Below are 6000 nucleotides of genomic sequence, written 5' to 3'. Positions count from 1 at the left end.
ACCATATTTTATACCTCAAAAAAGAGAAGTGGTAATTTACAAAACTTCCCTCTCCGCTTCCTGCCCCATGACTTCACCTGCCTGCGCTGGTTGGTGCTGTGGTCATATGGCAGCCATATGTCTAGGAAAAGTTTCATCATCAACCCCTGGGTACAGAGCTGTGCCTTTCCTCTCTTTCAGTGCCTGGAGGCCACCCGTGATGCACAAATGACAGTTCTACATTTTAAATTTACCATGGAAAAAATAACATCTCTGCACATGGGCTGGTGTGTCTCAGTGGTAACCTATTGGCACAGCATGCATGAAGCCAGGGGTTCTGCCCCCATTGCTGCCAAAAACAAACAAACAACAACAGCCACAAAAAGAACTGTTCGGTGTAGTGTTTCATCAGGAGCCCTTTTCTTAGGAAGCTATTTTTCTTGTACCTCAATTGAGTGAGATTCATGGTGATATTTTTTTGTTTTAATTTTCACTCATAGGCTTGCAGGGAAAGGGGACCGTGTCTGATAGAATAAAATAAAGACATGTATGACCAAGGCTGTAAGATAGTGAGAAGACAGTGGGCAGTGGTGGCACACGCCTTTGACCCCAGCACCTGGGAGGCAGAGGCAGGCAGATCTCTGCGAGTTCAAGGCTTACTCCTTTGAGGTTGGGCTTTGAGCGTTTGTAGGCTTGCCCTACATCAGGGAATTGTCTTCTTTATGCTTGCCTTTGAAGATGTGCTTTCTCAGCTGTGCCTGTCACCCACAGCCATGCCTGCTGCCATGCCCTTCACTCGCCACCATGCCTGACGCCTCCCTCACGCCTCTTAGCTGCTGCTACACCCTCCTACCATGATGGACAGCTATTCTTCTTGAACTGTAAGTCGCCACGAACTTTCTTTTGTAAGTTTCTCTTATTCATGGCGTTTTGTCATGGCAGCAAAAAGCAACTAATGCACCCTGTCTCCAAACAACAAAACAACGAAAAGACAAGACAGCACAAAAGAAGAGTGTCATGTTGGTGTGTTTGGGGGTTGTTGTTGCTGTTTACAGAGGGGTAGCCTGTAGTTTCCATTCTAAAGATAGAACCCAGAAGCTGATTGCGGTGGCACACCTTTAATCCCAGCACTCGGGAGGCTGAGCTCAAGGACAGCCTGTTCTACAGAAGGAGTTTTGCTGTTACACAGAGAAACTCTGTCTAAAAACCTAAGCAAACAAAAAGAACAACAGGAATTTGTTCTTCATCTTGTTCTGGAAGCCAGTGTTAGGGTTTGAACCTTAAGGCTCCTCATCTGATGGAGGAGATACTTTGAAGGTCAGGAAATTTTGGAAGTGGGGCCTGGCTGGTAGGGAGTGATGTTTGCCAGTTTGTTTAGCCTGTTTTCCCTGCTTCCTGGTCAGCCACGATATGCTGCTATCTGCTCTCAGTGCTGTGAACACCATCATGCCTTCTTGTACAATGAACTCAAACCCTTCTGAGACCATGAGCCAAAGTATAGCTGTGCTGGGAACCCCCATTGAGAAAATCCCTCCACAAGATCAGGCTGTGGGCAAGTCTGTAGGGCATTTTCTTAATCAGTCCATTCCCGGGGGTCCACCTCTTGTGTTGATGGTCCTGAGTCCTATCAGAAAGCAGGCTGAGCAAGCCATAAGGAGCAAGCCAGTGAGCAGCACCCGTCCTTGGCCTCAGCTCCTGTTCCAGGTTCCTGCCTTTGATGATGAACAGTGATGAGGAAGTATAAGCAGAGGAGGGATGGGAATGACAAACAAACAAAAACCCCTTCTCCTCCCCAGGTTGCTTTTGGTCATGTTTCAGCACAGCAATAGTGACCCTGACTTAGACTAAAATTTTGCTCCCTTAGGCTGTTTTTTATTAGGCACAACATCTCAAAGTGAGCACTATACCCCATTTCCTAATCCAGGTCCTAGATTTCTGCAGGATGGTGCTCCCTCCAGTCAAATCCTAAAAGAATGAGTCTGTGGCTGCAGACGTGGTTTAGCTGATAAACTGTTTGCCATGCAAGCAGGAGAGCCTCATCCCTAGAACCCACATTACTAAGCCAGACTCAGTGGTTCAAAGGCTGTAATCTCAGTCCAGGCGAGGTAGAGACAGGCCAGTCTCTCTCTCTCTCTCTTTTATTATTATTTATAGTGTTCTGCCTGCATGTGTGTCTGTGCACCAGGAGAGGGCACAAGATCTCATTATAGATGGTTGTGAGCCACCATGTGGGTTGCTGGGAATTGAACTCAGGACCTTTGGTAGAACAGCCAGTGTTCTTAACCTCTGAGCCATCTCTCCAGCCCCAGGCCAGTCTCTTGAACTTGCTGGCCAGCCCCTCTAGCCTGATCAGCAGTGAAAAAAGCACATGTTGGGGCTGGAGAGATGGCTCAGAGGTTAAGAGCTCTGGCTGCTCTTCCTCTTCCTTTTTTCTTTCCTTTCTTTTTAGTATCGATTGATTGATTGTACTTTTTACAGAGTCTCACAGAGTCAGACTTAGCCGCTGCTGAATTGAATCTACAGGGATACACCCTTGGGCCCAATTTTCATGTACATGTTAATGACCCTAATCGAATCTATAAAAACCCTGCTTAGTCCACAGGTATGGGAGTGGGTAAGGGTTTGTGGTATCGCTCAGTGGGCCATTCACAAGGCCCTGAATTCTAGTTTCAAGGAAGTCAGGAAGGGCATTGGATCCTCTGGAACTGGGGTTACTGATGCTTATGAACCATCTTGTGGGTGACGGGAACCAACCCCACATGCTCTGGAAGGAAAGCCAGTGCCCTTAGCTGCTAAGCCACCTCTCCAGCCCTGTTGCTTTTGTTTGTTTGTTTATATATAGGGTCCCATGTATCCCAGCCTGGCCTGTGATTCACTATGTAGTCGAGAGCGATCTTGAACTGATCCTCCTGCCTTCACCTCACGATAGGATCACAGGCGTGTGCCTCCACACCGACTTTATAGAATGCTAGGGATTCAACTATGCTTCATGCATCAAGGCAAGGATAGTCTGCTGTGTCCCAGCTCCAAGTTTGTTTGCTAAAACAAGTCCTCAACCTCACAAATCCTGAGACTACATCTGAACACCACCACATCCAGCCAAAGGATAATTCTACAGAAGAGTCCTGTATTTTCTCCCCGCTCCCAGGTCATTCATGGGGAGCAGTCTCCCCCGCCTCTAACTCCCACCACACATTTATCTGCACAGCTCCGGGCAGCTCTCTGGCTTAACTCTAGTCCTGATACCCACAAAGTCAGCACTCAAAGTCAGCAGGATTTTGTGTTTTTGTTTCCTTTTATTTTAGCTCACTCACTTTTTGTTTTGGAAATATCTCGAATTCCAGGCAATTCGAGACTCTAAATAAACAGCTCACCTCTGCATAGACAAGACCGGTGGCACACAGAAATTGCCAGTTAAGAAGAAGAAGAAGAAGAAGAAGAAGAAGAAGAAGAAGAAGAAGAAGAAGAAAGGAGTGAGTCCCAAATGCCAAATGCAAGACATAAAGGAATGTAATTCCTCTCCTTAAGTTCTCAGAGCTGGAGGAGGGATTTTGCAAGCTCGCTTCCTTCTAGAGCAGCGTTTGCCAATCTGTAGGTCATGACCCCTGGGGGGGTCACACATCAGATGCAACACTAGCAAAATTACAGTCATGAAGGAGCATCAAAATAATTTTACAGTTGGGGTCACCACGGCATGAGGAACTGTATTAAAGGGTTGCAGCATGAGGAATATTGAGACCCATTTTTCTAGAGAACCAGAGCTCAGTTCCCCGTGTCCAGCCGCTCACACGCCCGGTAGCCTGCACCCGCCCGGAAGTCCAGCTCCAGGGGACCCAGTGCTCTCTTCTGACCTCCACAGGCACACACACACATGCGGCATACACTCATACACACACGTTTGAGAGGGATAAATCTCGATGCATCTCCATCACAGTTAATTTTCCACAACCTCAAAACCTTTATAAAGGAGTTGCTAATTCATGGCTGAGGGGACATGAAGAGACTGATCTCCTCGTAAGCAGATCAGCCTCTAATCAGAACGGTGAAGGGCCTCAGTCTCTCTTGGGAATGGTGACCGTGCCCCTCAGTGAAGGGGGCTTGGGGCTTTCTAGGGCAGAGAAGGGAACTTTAGGGTGGAAGATTCCATATGCAGATGTGTAAACTCGGGTGGGAGGAAGCCACGTGGGTCATGAGCTTTCTGGGATCCTGACATCCTGAAGCCGTTACCATTGTGTCCACTTGGCTGTCCGGAGTGTCTCGGTCTACCTGAGGGCTTTGAGGTATTAGCCCTCCAGTAGGACAGCGAGGCGAGCTTCCACTCAGGGCCTGTTTCTCTTAATCCATCAGCTGTGCAAGCAGGTTTTACTGCAGGCGACTACAGGCGTTCATTCTCATAGTGGATGTTACACAATGCTTGGGTGTTCGTGCTAAGCAATATAGGAAGATCCAGTCCAACAGCATTACGGACATTAACCCTAGATCCGCCTTCACACGCCTCACTCAGAGGCCTGGCCGGAGTCCCTTCTCTCAAAGCTTCTTCCCATGTGGGGTAGCATGAACCTTCCGGGGAGCTTCCAGAACGTTCCAGAACTGCGGAAGTGTGAGGGGTGAAGACACGGAGGAACTGCTCAGTTTCTCTGCTCTTTCCCAGTCACACCCTAGAGAGGGAGAAGGAACCCAGCGCTGGGGTGTGTTTCTGAGACAAAGTGCTTTCTGGCATGTGTGAGACCCGGCCTTGGATCCCACATAAAAGCCGAGCTGACTTTGGACAGGGACATTTTCACCTCTCAGCACGGAACCTCACACAGAAAGAACGAGCTTTTTAGGGGTCTGGGTCTTGTTTGGGAATGGAATGGTAGGCTCAGGGACTGATTCAGCTCCCTTGAGAGAAACCACACAGAGTTCAAGGATATGCCTACAGGTCCTGTCTCACCTGTATACTCAGCAGCTGGCAACTCTGTGATTACTTCAACATGGTACCGAAAGCTGGTCCATCCTGTTTCCTGAAACACTAAGAGATAACCAGGAGCATGACGGGACCTGGGTCATCTCAAGCCTCCCTCCCACTCTGCCTCTGCCTCCCTCCTGCCCCACCCTCTTCCTTCTCTATCCCTGAGAAATCAAGCTAGGAGATTTTTTGTTTTGTTTTTGGATAGGGCCTCACTGCTTGAGAGTAAAGGCAAAGGCCTCTACTCCCAGCCGGGAATGTTTTCAAAAACATTGTTTAGGCCTCTCCTCTGAAAAGCTGATTCTTCTACCCAAGCTGTAGCCACACACAGGGTTTTCTCTGGAAGGAGAACGCCACTAGGAAGGCGAGAACAGCACAGTTTGCCTTTTAGTCTTGCTCCCCTAAAATGAAGCTATTATCTTCTTGTAGTGGAAGGGATATTGGACTCTAGAGGGCTTCTCTATCCCAGCTAGTTCCCAAATAATGGGGACAGAGACCTTTTAGAATTATAAAAGCTTTAAGGCACCATAACTGGGCAAATAACAACCCCCACGGTTATTTTGCTCTTCCCCAGCTCACACTCCAAGTTACTCACCATGGTTGTTCCTGCCTGGGCTGCTTCGGTGCTGTCAGGCCAGCCCTCATGCCAACCTCCTTCTTTCTGGCTTCCTCTCCTGCTTCTCTTTCCTCATGGTCCCCATCTGACCCAAAGCCCGGGAATCTAAGCTCTGCCTACTTTTCTTCTGTCCAGTTACAGGCTTCTCACTATTTTTATTAACCAACCAACTTTAAATTGGGGTGCAAGGTTTACACAAGGACACATGTACATGAGAATGTGCTCATGTGGATAACAGCTGGATCTTGGGAAACAGTATTTAGCATTTGAAATCATAGCAACAGACCAACCCCCAAGATCTTCTGTTTTAGACCCTCGCTGTATTACGAAGGGTATCTTTTACTGGTGGAATTTGGGGGAGGTGTTTAATGGATATACAGGGGAAACCAGGGTCCCCTCCTGTTGTTCTTGGTCTCACTATTAAAGAATTTTAAGAGTACTCAAACAGGAGCTCAAA

The sequence above is a fragment of the Psammomys obesus genome, unplaced genomic scaffold (assembly GCF_907164565.1).
Source record: "Psammomys obesus unplaced genomic scaffold, mPsaObe1.curated_primary_1811, whole genome shotgun sequence".
Classification (NCBI taxonomy): Eukaryota; Metazoa; Chordata; class Mammalia; order Rodentia; family Muridae; genus Psammomys; species Psammomys obesus.
This window is presented reverse-complemented; position numbering follows the sequence as displayed.